Consider the following 22,382-nt stretch of genomic DNA (forward strand, 5'->3'; position numbering starts at 1 on the left):
AGTGCACAATAATCACTCACTCAGAATACCTCCAACACAATAATATGAATATTTCTCCCTGATATTAGGCAAAGAAAGATCTTCCTATAGGTCATTACCAGTGGCAAAGAACACTAAACACTGTTTACATGGAGAAGATCATGGATTTCTTTTCTTCATATTTGAGAGTCAATCTCTTCACTTTTCCCTGTTTCCCATACATGCATCTACAGGTTCATTTTTCCTTCAAATCATATTGTCAAAAAATACGACTATCTAATATTATCCAAGGATCTCCATTTATCTGTGTCCTTAATGTTTATCTTCTATTTTCTTCATTGTGTTATTTCACTATTTAACTTTGGTTCCTCTCTCTCCTAGTATCTCCACTGGATCCTTGAGTATTAGCTTTATTAACATTATACTCTACCAAAATATTTAAAGATTTTAAAACAAATATCATAGTATATTTGTTTTTACAAATATCTGTAGTATATTTATTTTTATTCTATTGCTTTAGATTCCTTCTGTTTGAACTTCACATCTGAAACAAGTGTTCTGACTTCATCATTTCTAATTGGTTCTCTCTTGTTCAGTCCTTATCTGTTGCAATCTGATTTCATTTCTACTAAACTAAATCTAATACGTTGTTCTTAGTTCGCACGTAATATGTGTAAAATTTGACAAAATTTATGACTCCTTTCTTGTTGAATGTTTCTCAAATTAGCTTCTATTATGATGCTCTATCCTACTTGTATTCTTCAATTTGTTCATTTAACACGTGTTAAACTCTTATAATGTAGCAGCATCACTGTGGATGCTAAGGCATAAAACAAATAAAGACATGACTCTTAGTACTGAAAGGGTGAAATGTATGTAAATAATTGCTATAAAATATGATAAATTTTATGACACAGATTTTGTCTTGCCATCGATTACCAAGAGGGTTCATTTTGAAAACCTTTATTACAAATCATTGCTTCAAATTCAAGTATATAATATCAGCGAAAATATTCTGCATAAATTTCTTACAATATGAATATATGACTTCTATATGATGAAATATTACTCCTTCATTTTGTGAAACAGATAAATGCAGAAACAATTAATTTCAATGATACTACTTGACTAAAATTATAAATAGAAATTATTCATTTTCATTGTAAACTTGTGAAGTTTATCACTCAAATAGCACTTCTAAGTCAATGTATTTAAAAGAGGGAAGCATACGGACAATAAATTTTTATGTGTTTGACGAGACTGGGAATAAAACTCTGGACCTCACATATGCTAGGCAAGTGCTCTACCACTGAGCTGAACATGGAGCTGAAGCACTGTAGACTTTTAAAGCTAAAAGATCTTTGAGCTGAAGCACTGTAGACTTTTAAAGCTAAAAGATCTTTGAGACAAGTTAGTCTAGGTTCACTATCTTTACTAAGAAGAATTAATGCTTTTCAACACATTTGCTCCAAATCACACAGATTTTTATGCCTGTACCTGAATTAGATGTTCTGCTGTAAGAAATCTTCCTGAAAACATGCAAACTAAGCCAAATAGGATATTTATACAATAAATTGTATATACCACTATCTTTATAATAGTCTAAAGAAGAATATGTTAATTAGTACTACATGCATTTATTTACCCTTTCATTTACCCCAGTTATAAAATGATTGCTTGCTAATTCCTAAATACGGTATTACACTCCTAGGAATTAAAAATGGATATTACTTAACATAATCCAGACTGTTTCATCAGGTTTGAAAATAAGAGAATCAAATTACTAAAAACAATTTCATATCTTACAAAAATTCAAAGTTGTTCTCTTTCAAATGTCATGTATAAACACATCAAATTGCTTTTTTACCTGATGACTTCACTTAAGGGGAAATCTGCATTACTCTCTTCTCTGTAAAAACTGCTTGCTAAAGGCAGACCACAATTTATGTCCTAAAAGCTGTCATATGCACACATTAACATGGAGATTATATCTCTCTATGGAAGGTTAAGTTTTAAAGCTAGTTCATAAGGCAAAAACCAATATGTTTAAAATCATCTTGGACAATTGCTGAGAGTCATCACAGATGTCAGGTCCTATCAACTCCACCACAGGCAATATTGCTCCTGAATTAGAAGATACCAATCCACCAAGCAAGAGCACCAGTTGCATGTTGCACCTTGCCACAAAGATCTTTTGTGTACAACAACACAATATATTCTTTAAAAGTTAAATTGTAAAAATTGGTACTATATTTAGCAATAGACAGGGCACGTGAACAACTTTAGCTACTGTTTTCCCTTCTGACATTCACTTGAGAGGACATATTTATTGCTTGGAAACTTCCATACTTTTTAAATGGTTAATCTGTCTACATAATGTTTTTTGGTTTCCACAGAAAAGAAACAGTTGATTTAACATAAAATGATGCAAATCATGTCAATCCACATAGAAAATGCTCTTTCTTATATACTGGGACTCAACTGCACATATTTATGGGGTGTAGCTCAGTTCAAAAGGCCTTTGGTTCTGCACACACACAGATGTACACATACATGCACACACAGATGATACTGCTGAAAATTTGTCAAAATGCTACACTGATTTGTGTAAATAATAATCACATTTCTATGCTTCAGTATTTCTGAAGCATTTATATTTATCTTGGTTAGAGTCAAATGATAAACAAGCTCCCAACAACTATGTTTAGACCAAAGGCATACATCAATTGTAGAATTGTAATGGAGTTGATAGGATTTTTTTTATCTTTAACAAAAACGAGGTATGATAAATATCTAGCATTATATCTCTCACAATTTAGAAGAACTTTGTACCATATTTGTTCTGTTATGCAAGTAAAATACAGATATTTTAAGACAAGAACTGCATGAATAAATTTTATCTTCTCTACCAAAAAAAGAAATGTACATTTAATGCAGAAGTTAAATATGCAAATAAGCAAAAACAAAATAAATCACCCAAAATCTAACTATTTTGACAAAAAGACTTTTGCAATATATAAAATACTTAATATTACTCTTCAAGGGAAAACTGATTGTAATGTTTTGCAAGGTACATTTTCAGATTTAAAAATTGCTTTTATTCATATCATACTGTTTGGAATATCATCTTACATTTTTAGTTAATCATACAAGATACAAATCAGGATATTACACAAGTGTAGTATACTTTAATTGTGGAACTAGAAATGAATCAAATAATAATACCTGTAGCTCCCACATACTCCATTTCCTGTAATTGAAATTACAAAAGTTGTGAAGAAAAATTTACATATGCTTATTGTTTAATATACAAAATGTATGAAGTGGAAACTATTTTTTTTTATTTTTTACAGGCATATTAAAGTGGTTAAAAGGAGATGTGGAAAGTTCCTATAAATGAGAGCAGGAATCGTTGCTGTCTCAGTTAATTCAAGGATTTGAACTTGGGACTATCTACAATTTAAACTCAAAGAGGAAGAGCCATTTCTGCCAGCTCTTTCCAAATGTAGTCACAAGATACTAGGTTATCTCAGATTATTTTAAAAACCTCAGAATGTCCAACTGTTTCCTCTTCTTTACCATCCCAACCTAGAACCACTCATCAACGATTCCTGCTTTCAAATATAGAGACTTTCCACATGTTCTAAACTAACTAAGTTTAGGAATCAAAAGTAGGGCAATATTACTTTGGTAAAATAGAGTGAGAAATTATTTTTTAACTCCACAATTGCATTTCCTATTGATTTTTGTGTTTTATACTAGTAATATTTTTAAAAACATTCATAGACCTCATTGATTCATCTTTAAAATTCACACTGAAGTTTTTATCCACTTTAGCTTCTTTCCAACTTAAACTTAGAGAACAACTGCTGTGTTGCCAAATTGTGAACCATGTTTGGGCAGGGTGATTGGAGGTGGCTGATGAACAATAGAATTGTTGCTATTTTTTATTAGACATGGCTCACCAAAAATAATCTATTACATGATTTTTATGTTGCCTGGTTTTTCTCAAACATTGATGCATTCTTTAAAAACTTTTGTCACTAAACGAGAGAAAATTTTGTCTCATTAACTCACTTAAAACTTTAGGCCTATCAATTTAATTTATATAGCAATTGCAATGTGAAAATTATTATAAGAATAGTTTACAAAAAAAGAATAGTTTACCAAGAGGTAGTATCTCATCATAAAATGCAATTTGAAATTTACTGATAAGTTCACTTAATTTTTTATACTTGTAAAACTTTGCATAGCAAATCTAGATTCAAAGTGTTATCTTTGATAAAGTTTAGATTACTAAATTTAGTAATTTTTGTTCATTCTAGAACACTCTTGTGCAACATAGAATACTTGATTTTTTTTTCCACGCTGAAAAATCTTGTTTTGCTAGTTGGTGATAACAGCATTTGTAAATCCTAGTTAGAGTGTGGCTATGAGAGAGAGTCCATAGTTGAAAACTGGTTGAGTAAAGAACTGCAGAGCATTTTTCCAGATTATCCTGCATTAGAGTTTTATGTACTGGTAAGTTACTGCTTTTAGCATTTGTGTGCTACATGTCAAACACAAATGGATATTGGAGGAGAAAACAAATGAGGAACAAAATTACTTGCAGTTTAGAAAATACATACAAATAGAATACTGAAAGAAACGTCCCCTGCCTCTCTCTCCCTTTCTCTATCTCACTTTGTATCTCTCTCTCTCTCTCTCTCTCTCTCTCTCTCTCTCTCTCTCTCTCTCTCTCTCTCAGCATGGTGTCTGAAACATAGCACAACTTAGTTGAACTGTATTCTATCGATTTACAGATTTGGAAGCAGAAGTGTGGGGTGAAATTTCTGTGCTTTACTTACTACCTATGTGACCTTAGGCAAATTATTCAACTAAAAACAGGTTAATTGTACTACCTATGACATTTATTATAAAGATCATTCAGTTAGTACGTGCCAATGAACTGTTTAGAACACAACATATAAGGGGCTGGGGATTTAGCTCAGCGGCATAAGTGCCTGCCTTGTAATCAGGCAGTTGTGAGTTCAATCCCGGTACCAATAAAAAGACAAAAAACAAAAACAAAAACAAACAAACAAAAAAGACAAGAACACAGCACACAGTGTAAATATGTATGTGTGTGTTTGTAAAACAAAACAATTCCATTCTTTACGCTTTATTTTTAATTTTTTTCCCATTAACTATTTATTCATTGTCTTATTCCAAAAAATGGCTATAGAATATCATAACTTTTTAAATTTCTTGTCCTAGAAAAATTTTGTCAAAGTGGCAAGAAACAATATTTGCTGGTAAATTATAGATTTTCAATGGAAGTGACATTCCAAGTAAAATGTTATACAATTCTGTTACCTGAGCAAAAGCAATAAATTCAGTTCTGGATTATGCAGTCTTGATATCCGCAGAAGCTACAGACGTTCTATTTTGGGGTAATGCTCAGAACATGCCAGATCCATCACTCAGTCTGTCTGCCTCTGGTCATTCTGCCACAATCACACTGGTCTTGTCTGCCAGGACACAGCAAACCATCTTGTACCCCAGAGACTTACATGTGCTGCTCCTGTCTAAACACTCTCCTCCATGTACCCCACCTGGCGTAACCTGCCTGACCCCTTTTGTGTTTTAGGTAGCAACCTAAAACTTGGGCTTCTTCACTCTTTGTTTCCCTCCATATCACTTGCCATCAAATGAAATCCTAACTATCTGCTTTTCTGTTCTTTTTCCAGCTCTTTCATACAGCATGTAAGTTCTAGAATAACAGTCATTCTTGAAATTCTCAGTGCCAAAAACAGTGGCCACCACATAGCAGATGCTCAAGTGTTTAACAAAAAGAAAAATAAATATAGATTTTTTTTCTATTTGCATGTAACTTGGGGTATTTGCTGCCTTGAGTGAAAACTGAATAGATCATTGTATAATTTGGAGGTACGCCTACTAAGAATTAAAAATTCAGCTGTGGTCCTTCAGCATCAAGGAGTCCACCTACCACTCGCATCTTGAGGTCCAAATACTTTTCCATTAATAGGAATCAATATCCTTTGAAGAACTGGCTGATTTGGGGGGTTGAGAAGACAAGAGAAGATGAGCTGGAGGTAGGTATTGTTTGATATAGTTTGGTGGCCCCCAAATAACTGAACAGTCAAATATTGACAAGAATGATATAAGAAGGCAAGTGAGAGCCTTTTGAGGGGGCATTTGGTATTAATTGATGTTAAAAATGACTAACTGCTTTTAACATATATAGAGAAAAATAGGTAGATGTGGAATAATGAGAGAAAGGGAAAGAATACGAGCAGGAAGGAGAGATTAAAGTTTATTACTAACATTAGAAATTTCTGTTATGTGAGTTCTTTAACCATTGGCAGCTCTGTGTCACCCTTATTTTAGGTAGAGCTGTAGCTCATACACAGCCCGGGAAAGCTCTTCTTTCAGTAATGTCACTGATTGTGACAAGAAAGTATGACAAGCACTGCAAAGTCACAGTTTTGCAACCCCTTAAGGAAAACATGTTTCAGGCTAGGATCATCAGTGGATGATAAAAAGTTAGGACACTATTCTAGAATAAGCAATGATAAAGAACAAAAATGCAACTTTTGCACTTTGATTGAATCCTTGTTAAACGGAAATAATATAGTCATAATACAGTATTTCTGGAATAATTGGAAAAATTAAAATTGATCTTATTTCATGTTACTAGGAATTATTGTTAATTTTCCTTCATGTGATACAGTTATAGTCACAGTGTTTTACCATTAGGTGTTCTCTTTGAAATGAAACAATGTATGATTTCTCTTGAAACTGTTCAGCAAGATAAAAAGTAGGGATAACAAAAATATTACAAAATATTAACAATTTTTGAATCTAGGGGTGGAGGTTCAAGTCTTCATTGTACTATTCTTCAAACTCTACTGCATTTTGAACGTTTTTCATTCCAAAAAAATTAAAGTAATTGCTAAAATTTGGAGAATCTGAAGTTGCCATAATGAGTAACAGCAAAGAGTGAGATATTTTACAACTAGGGAAGGGACCAGGAAATGGGGGAAGGAGGGTAAGAGTAAAGTAAATAAATAAAGGCAGATGTAAAAATAATTAAGGAATCAATGCATACTGCAAACATGCTCTAATAAAAACTAAAGAATAATACGATTTTCATATATGTGCAGAAAATGCAGTACAGCTAATTATTGCCAATTGTATATAGTATTTTATTTAGAATATCTCAACCAGCACTGTTGACATTTTAGGTAATTGTTGTAAAAAGTGGCTTTGTACAGCATAAAATGTTTAGCAATATCTCTGCCATCTTTCCCCTAGATGTGGGGAAACATAAAGGTCTCCTCCAAACATAAAGGTCTATAAACATTGTCAAAAATCTTCAGTGGGAGTAAAATTCTCTCACTACAGTCTAACCTTATTTTACTTTTATTTTGTCAGTTTCCAACATGCTATTTTTCAGAATTTGGAGAATTAAAACATTATAGATAACATTTGTTTAAAATCCAAATCTTCCATCCAACACCCATAGAAGTATATGTTTCTATTCTTATAATTGTGAATTAAAATTATTGAAAGATTCAACTATAAAGGATTTAAACTTTATTTAAATTTAAAAATAAATTTCTAATATTAGAAAATAAAATTTTAATAAAATTGAGAATATTAAAAATAAAATAAAATTACTTTAGCCACACTATTTTTGTGAATAGAAATTAAATTAATTTTATATTTTCCAAGTTATTTGAAGTTTGTCATAGAAGTATGATATCAAAACTGTAATTTGGCAGATGTTGCTACTTACAAAGTCACATTCATTTGGACGAAGGGCCACCACTGTTCATGAATAGCTTTTAAAATCATCCCTGTTATTGCTTCATACCACAATTTGAATGGCTATTAAAGGTTTTAGATTTAGTGAAAACAGGTAGTCTCAAGAGATTATATTCTCTACATTCTTTTTTATAAGAAATTCTTGAAAAGATAAAAGAAGAACAATAATAATGAAGAGAAGCTCAAATTACCACGGAATAAATAAAGGAGGAAAGCATAAAAAGCCAAGTGGTCACAGGTTACCTGTGTGGGTGATACTGTTTTGTACTTGGATTGTGGTAGTGATTCCATGAATCTACACATGCTAAATTTCATAGGACTGCACTTGAAAAAAAATGTGTGGGTTGCCTTGTAAAACAGAATCAAATGAAACAGATTTATCTCAGAATTCTGATGATATAAAAAGAATAATGTTCTATAATTTTTTCTAGAAAATTTTATTTTTATCAACAAACAAACGTGAATTATTTATATGTAATAGATGTATAAGGAGAAATCAATAAAAATTCATAACATCAATTTAAAACTTTTTGCAATATATGATGGCATTTAATATACGTTGATTGATAGTACAAGAAGATAAGTTTGCTTTGTTAACTGATTAAACCAATATTACATTCAATTCAATCACTTGCCCCAAATGCTACACATAATTATCTGCAGATTTTCAAACTGTGTGTGAATTACTAGGAGAAACAATGCAAGTGCTTTGTACTGTTCAACTAGCACAGAAATGCTTCACTATAATCACTGATTTCAGGACTTCCAAAAAGCTCTTATAGAAGAGCAATTAATCATAAACTTTATGTTAAATTATTTTTGAAATATTTAATCATTAAACTTTTAATGACTTGAGGGCTGATGCCAGCCAATATTTCTTTCTAACTTTAAAGGTAGTTTAATATCTTCACTAAAAGAGGAAAACAAATTTGCTGTACTTTTCTAGGCAGGAGGCACTCTCACTAGAAATGGTGACACTGACTTCTACTCTCATATTAGAGTTTTACTTATTATGCAGATCATTGCCATAATTTGGCTTGCAACTAGACAGATGGTATTCAATTGCACATTTAATGTTACAATTTTTAATATCACAATACAAAAATAGTTACCATCAGCTGCATATTTATTACTGTAGACGCCCAGGAAAAATAACTTTTATGTTTCCTTTTTTTGGTCATTTACTACTGTGTAACCAGAAGGTTGTACACCATGCCTCACCATCTGTCAAGGTATTGCTTGTTAATATATATTGGCTACAATCAGGGAACTAATGAGGAGTAATTCTAGATCCTGTAAGATTATATTTAGAAACAAAAGATGATCTGAAGTGTGAAATGCTTAAGGTTGAAAGTACATGACTCAAGATTTACTCTCCCCTGATGTTTTGAAAGGCCCATCAGAGTTTTCAAATATCTACATAAAAAGTTGAAGGAAATGTCATTAAACAGAAAATGGTCAGAAATGGAAGAGGAAATCCTTATTTCTATTCAAATGTATTTACTTATTTGAGCATAAAAGATGACATCTTTATATTAAGATTTAGTGAATACGGTAAATTACACACTCTACCAACTATATTTTTTAGTAATATAGTTTCTCAACACCCTTTAACTACCATTTCTCGTGAATAAAACACATTCAAATGAATCTCTACATATAGCCACCAGAGTGATTCTACATGTTTTTAAGGCACCACACACAGACAGGTTTCGTATTGATTTTCTAGGAATAAAACCTAATTTAATTTAATTTTATGGTTCAAATTGGTCTTAGATGTGTGTTGTGGTGTATGTTCTTGTGTAACCAGATGAAGATGAAATGTAACTAAAGTATTTTCATGTTCCCCCTTGCCTCATGGAAGTTTATTACATTTCATTTGAAACCTGGCAGAATACTTCAAGCAAACAACACACACATATATATGTATAAATCTACATGTATTCAAAGTATGTAAAAGTTTGAAAAGCAATCATTTCAAAAGGGTATATTCTAAATTAAAAATGCAATGTTTGTGAGAACATTGATATTTAAAAATCTAAGTTAATGTTAAATGTCTACCTTGCTACAGATTTATGAACAAAAGCTTAATCATTGCTTTTTAATATTTCCTTTTTCATAATGGAAATAGTTACAAGATGTGAAAATAAATGTAATTAAAAGATATCTGGAAACTCCATGCATAGTGCGTTTCATCATTCAAGCAAAAGCAAGGTCAATCCTCTCACCAATTAGGCTTTATGACAAAATAGATAGCTGAAGATGCACTCCCACTGCTGGGCAGCCAACTACTAAAGAGTAGACCTGTGTAATAACTTCGAAGTATTTCAGAAGAAACATAAAGTCACACTTAGGGTATATGTCTCACCTCCTTCAACTAACCATGTCATCACATGTTATTGATCAGATGTTTAATGGAACATTTATTTCACGATCAGCACCAGTGATAGCCACCAATGATATAAAGTGAGTAAATGCATTAAAATACAGTAAAGTGAATTTTTACACTCAGGTAAGAAAAATCATGCATGGAGTCTCCTCTCTGAGGGTTTTCTTTGAGAAAGAAATGTATAATAATTAGGATAGTTATATCCTAATTATAATTCATTTACCTAAAAAAAATAAAACATGTAAGAGTAATGGAAGTAAGAAAGAGGTTAATGCTATCAGACATAAGTGGTCTGTGGCTAGGGAGGAAATTTTCATATTGGCAGAGGTCCAAGCTCCTCTTTTGCTTCATGTGATTCTACTCCCATCTTCAAGATGACTAAGTGAGCTCCAGAGTCAGGTTTGCATTCAAGCTACCAGGAAGAGGAAGAGTTGGGGTGACATTTTCCATCCAACTTAAAGGTTCTCCTGCTAGTTTTCCATGTTTTAGTAGTGAGTGAATTTTGACACATCTAACTGGAAAGAAGGACAGTTTAGCAAAGCGAAATATGCCTAATGAAATGTGCCTAATTAAAAACCAGGAGGCCGTCAATAAACAACAGAGGACTGAATATTTAGAAGCAAGATGGGGACGGGAGGGAAGAGTGAAGACTGTTCACAGGCATAATCCACACTGCTGCCCAAGTCCCCATGGTGCTCACGCAGGAAGGCTTGCTTCTAAAAGTCTTTCACTTTTGAAAGAAATTGATCTCTCTTTTAATTGAAGTTATTTTGTGCTTTATGAATATAAAGTGAACCTACCCAATTGGATAGCCTTTACTGACCCCAAAGGTGGGATCTGTTAGTTATATTATAACTAGTTTCTCTTAACTAGCTTTCTGGAGTCTGATGCATGATTAATATTTGTGTTTGGTTTTTATTAAAATTTACCCTTACCATGAGTTTATGATGCCTTCAATAATATCAAATACAAATAAAATATCTCTCTTCAATCAAGACTATATAAATATCCAAATAAACCTTTATAAATACATACCTCCCATTCTCATTGCTGCTGAAATGAGCCAAAAAATTTGTAGGACTTTAGATTATTAGATATGATATTTTAATAATTTTGAAAATATTTTTTAAAAGTAAGTAATTCAGTTACTGTGATGCCACTTGAGATATATTTTCTGAAAATATTCTTTGACAATATTAGGGGTCATAGGAACACTGGCACTGTGTCCAAAGTAATTTCAAGTATTTTGAGACCAGTCGTATATTATTGACATGCACACATTCAGTAGGAAGAGTTTTATAATAGACCTGAAAATACTAAACTATATATATCATAACAACTATACATATCATAACTAAACTATACATATCAACAATACAATAATCAATAGGTAAAAATAGAGTTAATGTTTACTGAATTCTATTACTAGGATAATAAAGTATGTTATTAAGCAATAATAAAATACATTATTAAACTAATATGATCTATATATTTACTTAACAGGAAATACTTTCAAACCAAAATGATATTTTATGCAAGGAAAATAATTATCAGTTTATCTTGTCTTCCACAAAGTAATTATTTCAACTAAACAGCTTACTAAAATTGACACTCTTCTACTTAGAAACTGCAAGTCATATTAAAATATTTCACTTTTTAAAACACTGTAAGAACTGTCTTCTTTTATTTTTCTTTCTAAATTTTCTCTAGGGACAGCTTAACTCCTGCTAACAAGTAAACATGACCTTCCACTATGTGTTTTTTCACCAAGAAAGGACAATTGGGAAATGCCAGATGTATCTATATTTATATCTATATCTATATCTATATCTATATCTGTAAGAAAAGCTCCCTATATTGGTTTAATGTGAAAAACATTAATACTCCAAAACTGGAATAACTGTGATGTGGAAGCATTGAGATAAAATGGGAAAGAAAGATAAATTAAGTGAAGAGAGTATGTTGGTTTGTCTAGGAAAGACAACTTAGGTGTAAGAAAGCACATATGAACATGCTAAGTTAACAAGAACTTGTTTAGAGATGATGAAGTTAACCTTTAACCTTGGCATTTGTATTATATTATTACACGACAAATCATCCTAATTTTTTTTTTATCCTAACGTTTAGTAGCTTAAAGCAATAATGATTTATTACCACTTTCTGGACAGGACTGTAGGTCAGAGTTTAAGAATAAATAGCTCAGTGTGTTGGTTCTGCCTTGAGACTCCTAAGAGTCTTCAGACAGCAGAGGTCAGCTCAGTAAGTGTCAACTGAAGTGACTACTTCTGGGAGGACCAATTTCCAAAACGTATCATCCACATGACTGGCATGTTAGTGCTGGCTAAATGTCAGGGGCCACGGTCCCTCCCTCAGTGTGCATCTTCACAAGGCTCCAGGGTCTTCAGATCATTGAAAATAGCTTACAAGAAATGCCAGGTAAGAAAGTAGAAGCTACAGTGCCTTTATAATATGCCAGAAGGCACACATTGTCACTTATACCATACAATAATATCATAAGACCCTTCCTAATTTAATGAAGATTTCTACACAAATATAGGTATTTCAAGAGGTATAAATCACTGGGAATTATCCTAGAGGTTACTGACCAAATCAATTATTAATAACACTATTATTTTACTATTACTGACATCATGATGGTCAGCATTTTAAATAAAAAGGCTGCTATAGAGCTAGAGATATAACTCAGTAGTAGAGTACTTAACTCATGTGCCATAGACTTGATCCTCAGCATGGGAAAAAAGCAGCTATTATTTTTGAGTATTTAAGGTCTTCACAATATTTCTGAGAGGAAGATTTTATTATTTTCATTTAATAGTGACAGAACTAAAGTTCAGAATAGGAACTTCCCTAAGTCCACAGTACAGGGCATATATCTGTCTGACTCCAAATCTCATACTCTTTGAACCACATCAAGTTACTTCTCAGACTATACAACGTGCTCTGTGCTTGATACTTAAAGTGTCTGTATAGTGGCTATTGCATATTTTAAACACTGTACAAAGTGCTGGAGTTAGAGACAGTAATCAGCACTAATAAATCAGACACTTTATTTTTTATAGTATGTAATATATATTTAAAACAAGTTTTATTTTGTAATATTGGAATATGATTGCTAAGTTTCTTCTTATTCATCTTAAATTCAAAAATATTTCGAGACAAATTATTAGTAAATATTTTACCAATGAGAAATTCTTGCTTTCTTAATAACTGTTTCAGCATTACCATTTTCTTATGGATTTCTTGTGATTCTGAAATTTTAAAACAAAAGTGATCATTTGTAGACTTTATTGTTAAGATTTACTTGAAACAATAAAGATAATGACCAAATACATTAAGAGGGGTTGCTGAAACTTGGGAATGTAGTCCAAGAGTGGCAGTCACATAGTACCCTTCTTATAATGAGCAATTGCTACAGTTTAGATAAGTGCTCCCCAAAAGTCCATATGTTAAAGCTGAGGCCCCAGGTAATGATTCTACTGGGCCAAGAAGTGAGACCTAGTACAAAAAAGAGCTATTCAGGAGGTCCTGAGACCACGACCTCTTCCTGCTCTCTCTTTGCTTCTTGGCCTCTCTAAGGTGAGCAGCTTTCTCCAGCATACCCTCCCACCTTGCTACTGACCTTAAAGTTTTGGGGACAACCAATCAGAGTCCCTTCTGTGAGACCAAATAAACATTTTCTATCTATGAAATTGATTATCTCAGATATTTTGACAGAGAACCATAAGTTGCCTAATAAAACACTCATGTTTTACTTATTTGCTTTTATTAGTACATGTGTGCAGGACATTGTATTTACATTCCTTGTGTGGAACTCACATATGTGCGTAACATACCTTAATTCCTTGTTCTGTCCCTTTCTCTCCCTCTTTCTCCTCTGTACTTGTTCTTATTCCTTCCTCATTTGAGAGAGATCTATCTCCCTACTTCCTATTATGTTTTATTTTATGTTTACTTAATATTTGGGTTTTTCATGTAAGAGAAAACATGAGACAATTAAGCTTGTGCATTTGATTTTTTCACTTTACTTTATTATCTCAGTTCTCCAAAAATATCTCAAGGATAACTTGGAAAGATACAATGAAACTAACAATGACTAAAAGTCTAATAGAATAAATATAGAAAGTAGGTGAGCAGTTAAGCATAAAGGAAAGATGGGGAATTAGCAATATGAAAATAGCATGGTGACAGAAATAACTCAATACTAATTAGTATTAACTCTCAGTGGGAATGGTCTCAATTCCCTAATCAAAAGATATTGACCGGCACAATCGTTCAAGAACAAATCCAATGGTATGTTCCAAAAAGAAACACATACAATCCAAAACAAACTTATTAATCAAAAACCAAAAGTTGGAAAACTATACCATACAACAAGAAGGAAGGAAGGAGGGAAAGAAAAAAAGAAAGAAAAAAAGAAAGAAAGAAAGAAAGAAAGAAAGAAAGAAGAAGAAGAAGAAGAAGAAGAATCTGTTATCTTACATACAGACAAAGTGAGTGTCAACTGAAAGTAAATCAAAAGGGGAAAACATGATCACTACATATTGATTAAAGGAACAATTTGGCAGGAAGAGATATTTATTGATACATACAGAACAAAGGCATACCTAACTTCAAAAAATAAGTACTACTGCATGTAAATGACTGGATAAACATAAATAAAATTACAGTGGGGAAAAATACTTCAGTATCACAAAAAGAAATATCAGAGTTGAACAAAACTTTCCAGCAGATGGACTTTTTCAGTATCTATAGTGTGTCCCACCCAACAACAAAATACACATTTCCCTCAGCAACATATGGAACTTTCTCCAAATTAGAACACTCACATTTAATCAAGTTCTAATTTGAAGTCATATTTAAAAGATAGCCAGTTTTATTTACAGTAATGAATAATCTAATGCTTTCTCTTCATTTTATACATTTCTCAGTGACAGATAAATCTTTAATTAAGAACAGATGGCTATCATTCTTGACAAGGCAATAAGTGTGAATTTGGAAATTCCTTGACAACCATATGCCCTAAAGAAGATACATACTAAAGGTCATCATTACTGAAGGCCAATCTTCAATTTAATTGGCTTATTTTATTGCAAAACAGTAGTTCAGAATCCTTACACTTGGTACATCAATTGAAGTTAAAAATTAGCCAATGAAAGAAAATACTAAATGTCTTCATCACAAGTCAAAACACATCTTTTTGAAATACTCTTAATTACACTAAAAATATTCACCCATCCGCTGTTTTTTAAAAATCCACAACAATTTTGCATAGGCATCATTTGACATTCAGTTTAAAAATGCAAATTTCTTGGTCCTTACATATTGTCTGAATCACTTCTGGAGGTGGTAGCTGGTAGCTTACATTTTTGGATAACAATGTATTCTAAAGTTGGATATTTCCTATAAATAACTTTAAGAATATTTTATTATTATTTGAGAGAAAAGAAGAGACAGAGAGTAAGAGAGACAGAGAGACAGAGAGGGGGAAGGGAAGGAGGGAGAGACAGAGATAGAGAGACAGAGACAGAGACAGAGACAGAGACAGAGATAGAGACAGACCAAGAAACTGCGGCCAAAAACATAAACTCTTAAAGCTCAATTGTAATTTTCTGAGACCATTTTAATTGACAGATAATAGAAAATAATTATATTCTTGAGAAAAATATTACATTCAAATATTTCATACTTCAACAAAATCAATAGACATAGTGCTTTAAATTAATCTATTTTGACATTTGTATGTGTTGAATGTCATTGTGAATACCTTACATACACTATCTACTTGATCTTAATGACAATTCCTTGAGGTGATATTACTGCCTACAGCCCCACTTTATAGCAGAAAAAACGTGAAGGAATAGAGATTAAGTCACCTGTCCACAGATGGAAAAATCAAGTAACATTGACATGTCTGAGTTCACCTGCTGTACCTTATCATTATAGACTTATGAGGACTTACTATTAAGTACTAATAACCTAAGGAAAAATATGAGATAGTAAAACAAAATTTAAGGTAATCTGAATAGGATAAAAATATACACATACAATAGACTAAAATAGAAATTTTAATATTTATAAAATATCTATATGAGATGAATACATCCTAGCATCAGTTAGTGGACATTATGCTAAACAAATGTATTTATTTCAAATTTGAGTATTTTTAAATTAATATGAAAAAATCTTTGAACATGCATTCTTTTTCATTGCTAACTTCTCTGATCAACGAAAACAATAGCAATCATAGATTTATACATACAGATAATGAATTTAACCTTTTTTTTTTACCTTCTCTTGGGTAACTCATATTTTAAAGTACAATGCCAAAACACTAATCAATATATTCTCAACATAATTCTTGACATAAAACATACTGTGTGATCTTTGAGATGACGTTAAGTATTCTCTAAATATTTAGATGATTACTGAATTATCGCAATTTGTTTACCTAGTAAAATATATTTTGTGCCCTAAAGGAATCACAAAAAATTGAGGAAATAGGTATACGTAACCTCATCTATAATGAGATTTATAGAAATGGTTTTAATACAGATTAGTAAAGCATTCATGGCATTTCAACACAGATAAGGATGAATTTAAACTAGTGGACTATGAAAAATTCGCAAAAGACATTTTGTACTGCACTCAAAAGAATAAATGAGATTTAGGGGAAAGAAACAGGAAATGAAGAAAAACGACAAAACAAGGAAGTTTTAGAAGCAGTGAACAACATAGAGATTTAGGACACTTTTTAGTCCTAAAGTCTAAAATTTGGTTGAACACATTCTATTGTGTGTCTTATTAAATCAGGAAGGAAGCAATTGCAACAGTTGGTGGGACAAACCAGGCAGAGACAGAGGCAAGCAGAGAGCAGAACACATTGGATTATGTGAAGCCCGGGCTGGCCAAGCAGCCTTCCTCTCTCTCAACCTGAAATCTTTGAGAGAGGCGTATATATGGTGAAGAAGCTACTCCAATCGTTCAGTGTCTTTATTGACATATCCTTTTCCTGTGAAGTTTCTCTGCCCCCCTGAAATTGCTTCACTTTCTATGATTTGTATTTCTCCTTAGCATCTATTGCCACTTAACATACTACACATTGTCCTACTTTTTTATTTCACTCTATTGGAATAATTTCTCCTCCAAATAGAACAGAAATTCATAGTAGGCTGCATAAATTGATAGTATCCTGGCTTCTGGTTTTCTTTTGGTATTTCACATGTCATTGTACTGCATTTTTCTTTTGCTTAATATACTCATTAGCTTTAACTCAGAATTTTCAAATATATTTCTAATCAGTCTTGTGAAGTGACTTTAATATTCTTATTACCATAAAAATATAGAAACAGAAACTCAGTGATATGTAATACTATGTATTCCTTCAGATCAAAAGTATTTCTTTTGAGTGAAACTGTTTTATTGGGTACCCCTTCTGCATTCTTTTCCCTAGACTATCTGGTCACCATGATGTTTTCAACTTTTCTTGTTAAAGTTAAAATAAAATTTTAATAAATTGTGCTGACCGCATTTTATACTCTTACATATTTTTGAAAATGTGGTACACTAATACATATATCAAATGAAATTAGATTAATGCAATGTGAAATGTATAGCTTTAGCTATAAGAAACTATGACTACTCCATAATTATTATTTGCAACTTTTGATCTGCTTATAACTCCCTAAGTCTGTGCCTTACCCGAACATTTAATCAGTATTACCAGTTAGAGATAATATTAACATATATTTGAGAATTACTAATAGTTAAAATGTAATACCGTAATTTCACTGATATTGTTTCACGAAGTTGAAAATCTTCAGTTTGTGTTACCATAAAAACGTTCATTCATTCCATATATATTTGTGGAGGAATTTTGTGTTATACATAACTGAATGCTCTGCTTACCATTGTTAAATAAAATGCACTTTCTCAAGTGTTACTGTACATAATGTGATGTTGCAGAAGCATTAAACAAAGCATAACGCTCCAGTACATTTCTGTTTTCTGTTCTTCTAGCAAAGTGAAGTAACTTTTCAATAGAAAATATTATTTCTTATGTTCATGATTTCTTTAGTTAGTTTAACATTAGTCACATTAATTTAGCAGAGGAAGTAAAAGGAAAGTTGTACAATTTGTTAAAAGAAACCAGTCATTGCTCTTCGCAGAATTCTATGCTAGAAAAAGAATCACACTACTTATGGAAACCTGTTTGGTAAAATTATTTTCTATTTATGATAGCCATCAATCAAATACTGCATTGAATGTGTGTGTGTGTGTCTACAAGTACATGACAAGTAATGGGCACAGGTAAAAGTAAATCTGAAGATGTGAATGTCTAGAAACATAACATGCATTGGTATTGCAAGATTAAGAACACTAAAATTCTAGGGAAATTCTCACATGGAGAAGTTTAGTTCAGGATCTTCTCTTATATTTATATGATAAGTTATAAAATTTCATTTGAAACTGACGAGTCTGGAATTAACTAATTCTTTAATAAAATGTCTTTGCACTTTGAATGGTTCTCTATTATAACTGTATCTATTTTAATTTGTATATTAGAGTTGCGGCCTAAAAATATAGACCGTATCTAAAGCAGCTTTCAATAGTTGTTTCCTGGATGAAAGAAATGTGTATACAAACATTTCACATTATATTATTGTTAAAGCATGTGATTCTTTAAACATAAAGTATCAACATTAAACAAAGTAGTATTAAAACAATGTAGTCAAAGATGAACTATAATTTTTCAGATATAGTCAAGTTATTGTATATTTTATTTATGGAAGTTACTGTCTTTTAGGTTTTCAAATACAAGGTTTTTGAAGCTTCTCTGAAACATGAATCAAACTAGATCTGTTAGTTCTTATGAAAGTATTGTAACTTCAAAGTTAGATCTTCTTAGAAAGTGCTAAATACAGCATTAAAGGTAGTCAAGTGGTATATTATACATCATTTGGAACATGACATTGTAGATCAGAACCCTCATATTTGTATTAACTTTATTTTGTGGCAAACAATCAGCACTATTTTTCTATGACATCTTTGTTTCCTTTACCAATATAATTAAAGTGAGAATAATTAATATGCAGGAATTAGATGGTATTGAACAATCTATTTCCTGGTGTCATTATTCAGTCTTTCATTTAAATAAACCAATTTCTGTTTTGCATTATAACTTAGATGATCAATTAATGATATTATTTAAAAATTCTAGTAAAAATATTAATTCTTGTGAACTTTCAGGATGAAAAGTTATTTAAATCATTATGTGTTGTATATGTTTACTTTTCTAGGTATTTCAATTAAACTATAAAATTAATTCCATAAACCAGAATTTTAATTTGCACATAGTAAAATTCATGAATAAAATACCAAATTATAAATTGCAACTTAAAAATTCAAAAAATATAAAGGAGATTAAAGAATACTTTAAAAAGATAATATGAATGTACTGAAAACATTCTACAAAATAAAGACCTTGAAAAGTAAATTTAATAAATTTTAATAAGCTCATCTAACATATATGAAGTACTTAAGCACTTATGTTTTAGCATTAATTTTTAAATTAAAAATGAGAAAAGGATCATCAAAATATAATTTGTGAAATAAGTAATGTTATTATGTAGAAAATGCATTAAGTGTTAAAACTATAGGCTAACCTTGATTGAGGTTCATTTCTATGGGAAGTAAATATTTTATACAAAATTTCTTAAATATTTTTATGGTTATTCATAATACTTTCATGGTCTAAGTGTTATTTCAGTAGCTAAAAGTAAAAATAGGTAAGTAATTTAACTTGTTAAAAGATGAATTCAACTGGTAAAACCTAGCTCAAACATTTGCTTAAATCCAAAGAGCAAAGAATTAGATTATGTACATGGCTTCCTAAGGTCTTTATTACATATTATGAAGCTTTTTTGAGAGTAGTCTTTAATAATTATAAAATATTTTGAAAATATAGAAAAGTAATAGAATAATAGAGAGCTCAATGTGAGTTGGAATTAAAATTATTAAAATAGAATTCTGTAATTAAAACCAATCAATTCATAATATTCTAAATAGTAATTCTAAATATTATAAAATAGAATTCTGTAATTGAAATCAATCAATTCATAATATCTTTTATATGTCAAAGTCCTTATCCCATCCCAACCTACTCTATAGAAGAAAATAAGGTTACATTTTGGCTAGTGGTTAACTTTCCATGAGGTGCTTCTTAAAATTTCTGGAGTGCAGAAACCAAGGGTTTTATTCAACATTGTTAAAGAGGACAATCAAGAAAGTGAGGCAATTTATGTAATGAATTTATAAAACAGAAATTATTTTAGGTAGTCTTCAATTTATGTATCAGTTCATTCAAAAAGCACAAACATCTTCTACATGACAGGAATTAGACTATGCATCAATAAGCAAATATGAATGGTTTGAAGTTACCTGCTGTTTAGAAGTTCAGGTGCTGGTGGTAAAGAGAAATAAATGAATAAATAAATGTCATGTAACAATGCAATACCATGCAATAATTATGTCATGAAAGTATAAGATTAAATGATTTTACATAATTAAATGACTTTACTTGGATAATATTTGGAAATAACATCCCCAAAAGAGACTGAGAGACAACATCGTCTTCCAAAATGTGTTCACAAGATGAACCAGACACACATATTCAGGAGCCTCTTGCCTTACTTAAGGTAAGGGCTGACATTCAAGGTGGGATGTGAGGAGAAGATAACTTTTTAAAACATACTTGCAAAAAAATCAAATAGAAACACTGAAGTGAGAGTTCTGGATAAGTCAGACTTTCAACCTCATCCTTTCTCTAACCTTATCATCTGCCAAATTCTCTGCATTTATTCCTATAACTTTACTTATAGATGTGCCCCACATTTATATCAGCTACTCAGATCGATCCCTTTCCTGAAGTCACATGTGTGTTTCCTACCCAAAGCATGTCTGCTCAATCTGTCAAACACTGAAGTCAGTGTATGATTTTCCAAACTTGCCCTTTCTCCACATTCCACTTGCCTTCTTGTCTGGGAACTTGGAATTTTAATTTCACCTGGTTTTCTTTAGTCTTCTCTAACCAGAAAGTCATGCCCTGCTTTGAATATCTCTCTCCAGGACGTTTCCTTTTCCCATCACTTCTTGGATCACATCCTTCCCATCTCCGCTACAGCCGGGGGACCAAACCTCTGGCTGCTGCTGCAGCTTCTTTCACTAATGTTTCTGGACTCTTTCTAAGTACCAGGGCATCTCGGCTCAGGGCTCTAAATATTTCATTTTCTAAACAGTGAGATACAATCTCAAAATGAGCAAACAAATTTTTATTAACACTCGAGCCTCTCAAATTTTCCTAATTTCAATTTTCCTCTTCTCTAGAGATTACCTCAAAATTTCAGATAAGTATAAAGTATATATAGATATTTTTCAGTTCAGCACCTACTCATTTATCTTCATAAATGAAGATGAATATTCATCTTTTCTGATCAGAATTTCAACTAAAAAGAAGTATGTAGTTCCCGTCCTCATGGAAAATACAGTCTACCTGAGTTCTATTAAGTAGAAACTTCTGCAAATGAGGATTCTAAGGACTCTCCGGAGCCCCAAGGACTGCTCATTGACTTCTGTGATCAGTTCACACTGATACAAAGAGAAACTCTTAAATTACAAAGGTGTGACCCATGTTTTCCTCAGTTTTCCTTTATATATTTCAGTGAATTTCTAGGAAACAAATATATTGGAAATATGATTATCACAAACATTATTTCCAATGGAAAAAACTGCATAGTTAGGATTAAATGAGTTGTAACTAAATGAAAGCTTTAAAATCCAGTGTGGCTGTCACACAGATATTTTAAAGTCATGGAATCAAATTGTTTTAAGTTTCTTTCTTAATAGATGAATGAGATTGGACATTATTTACCTGAGAATATATTTGCTGCTAAATTTAATCATCATCACTTAGTTTAGCAGATTATAAGGAAAATATGTAGATTTTTTGTGTTTTATAACATCTCAATTCAGATGGAAACTACACTACCTCTGTTCTATACAATTAATGGCTATTTGAGTATCTTTGGTGAACACAAGTTTCCTCATCCATACAGTGTAGAAGTAATGGTACATGATGTGGATTATTTTGAATTGTTCTCTGTATTGT

General features: G+C 31.6%; 1 protein-coding gene across 11 annotated transcripts in view; it reads right to left on the bottom strand.

Annotated features, from left to right (window-relative positions):
* Positions 1 to 22,382, bottom strand: part of Ppfia2 (PTPRF interacting protein alpha 2) — a 435,633-nt gene that overhangs the window by 268,567 nt on the left and 144,684 nt on the right. The gene's annotated exons all lie outside the window — the stretch shown is intronic.

Source organism: Cavia porcellus, unplaced genomic scaffold (genome assembly GCF_034190915.1).
Source record: "Cavia porcellus strain 051 isolate PalLab524CR breed Dunkin Hartley unplaced genomic scaffold, mCavPor4.1 scaffold_8, whole genome shotgun sequence".
NCBI lineage: Eukaryota > Metazoa > Chordata > Mammalia > Rodentia > Caviidae > Cavia > Cavia porcellus.